Source organism: Triticum aestivum, chromosome 7A (assembly GCF_018294505.1).
Source record: "Triticum aestivum cultivar Chinese Spring chromosome 7A, IWGSC CS RefSeq v2.1, whole genome shotgun sequence".
NCBI lineage: Eukaryota > Viridiplantae > Streptophyta > Magnoliopsida > Poales > Poaceae > Triticum > Triticum aestivum.
The window spans coordinates 114,381,889-114,383,900 of record NC_057812.1 but is presented as its reverse complement, the minus strand read 5'-3'; the positions used below and the strand labels follow the sequence as shown (position 1 = coordinate 114,383,900).

Here is a 2,012-nt window from a genome sequence, read left to right as displayed (position 1 = left end):
GACAATTTGCAAAATTTTGCAGTAGATGCCAATATTACCATATGATATCTTGAGGTAGTCACATCTATTATTAATATTTGGAAGAGCACTTTGAAGGTAATCATCTTGTAAAATTGACAAGATGTAGACCTCACAATAGTGATGGATAATCTGCAAATGACGCAGTAGATGCCACCAGTACCTTGTGATTCACAAATAAAATTTGAGGTAGTCATATTAAGTATGACACTTCGTAATCCTTAATTTGGATTTTGTCAAGATTTGCAAGAAAAAATAATTCCGATTGCAAAGGCAGAAAAATGTTGTTCTAAAACTGATATTTACAATGAATGATGAGGCAAACATATAAAAAATACTACAAATTTCAAAGAAATCATATCGAAAATGTAAGAATTTTTTTCATTTTGTAACTATATTTCTGTGGAAATACTTTTGCAATATGTGAAGGCCTGCATGCTTCATACTTAAATTATGGGCGTAGAATGGAGTATCAAGCACACTAATAGAGAGTTAAAGACTGAACTTAGCCTGACTAGAGAAGCCCAGGGACTTATATGTAAATAAATACGTCCACTGGGATTCAAATGCAAGATGGCCGAGAGGATAAGAATCCCCAATTTCTCTTGTGCGGTCAGGGATTAACCGCTGCCGCCGGAGAAGTATGCCTCAGCCCTCAGGTGAGGGAGAGTCGCTGGGGAGCGTCGTCGCGGTTGGATGGACGCCGCCCTTTTGCCTTGTGACGGAGGAAGCCGCGGATGAGGGCGCGCTGCGCCATGCGCGTGCGCCTGAGGGCGCTGCCGTCGCGTTGCCGCTGTGCCTCTTCCAGCCCCAGCCATTCATCCGCTCTGGCCGTTGCATCCCGTGGATGAGCAGCCGAGGCGCCTGGACGCGGGAGCCGCTAGCGATGTTGCAGATCGTTTGATCCAGTGCAAGAAAAACTGAAGTACGTATGGTACCTTTTTGCTCTTTGCATCACTAAATCGAAGAGATTGTCCTTGTATGTTTTCTCTTGTTCTTCGTTATTTTTGTCGTTCTTGCTAACCGGATGGTTCTTTCTTGATTGAAGCTTTTCTTCCTTGGTCAAGGATCTCTTCCGGTTGATGCTTCAGCCATCTATTCATCTCACCATGTCCACATACTATGTGCAGAAAAGCAGTTAATCTTCAGATCATGGGAAGAACAAAAATTAAACGGAATTAGTGTTTCCTGATTGATTTCCCGATGCTCGTTCAGGCAGTCGCTGTGCTGACGCCGTTTAAGGGTTCGTGCTTGACTCATTGGCTACAGCCGCCGCCGACTGGTAGGGTCCCGCTGATGGTGTCTGCGCCACCGGGAGGAGCGAGGCCGCATCACCCCGCGCCGGAGGACGCCCCATGCGCCAGAGGGCGCCTCGTGTGGTGCTTATGTGCGGGTGACCGTGCCGCCGGGCGAGGACTGCGGTGTCGCGCGCCCGCCGGTGGCCACCGCGCTGTAGGGCTAGAACAGAGGCGTCTCCTATGCTTTTGTGGCCTTCACACTCTCGGTAGAGCCGAGTGCTGATTGTTGTAATATCAAAGTAAAGGAGACAAAGAAGAGACACAAATAATTCTCTTAGTCTATTGCAAGTCTATTGCAATGTGTGAGACCCACTCATATACAGGCTGAAGGGGTGTGTTGGGGAGACACCTCTTTCCCAACAGATACTTTTTGGGAGGCATTCCTCCCATATAATTGATCACATGTTTTATTTTTTAACACTCCTCCTTGATCAATTCGTCATCTGTATATTGCAATCCAAAAACTCCTCCGAAAAACCTTGTGGGAAAAATTTGAAGAGAAACATTATAATGATATGCCACCGAAAACTCCTTTAAAACCCAGTGGAAAAAATATAAGAAGAAACCATATGGCATACGTTCACACTTTTTTTTATATTGTCTCGTTAAAAACCTTATATGAGAAACTATAATGGAAAACTCATAAAGGGAAAAAGAGTACAATATGGGTGATCACAACATCACCAACGGGTTATA

General features: G+C 44.8%; 1 long non-coding RNA gene across 1 annotated transcript; it reads left to right on the top strand.

Moving 5' to 3' along the window:
• Positions 1-604: 604 nt before the first annotated feature.
• LOC123153361 (uncharacterized) lies at positions 605-1,736 on the top strand. Its single transcript, XR_006476458.1, has 2 exons — positions 605-943; positions 1,067-1,736. It is a non-coding gene; the product is annotated as an uncharacterized lncRNA (long non-coding RNA).
• The last annotated feature ends 276 nt before the right edge of the window (positions 1,737-2,012 follow it).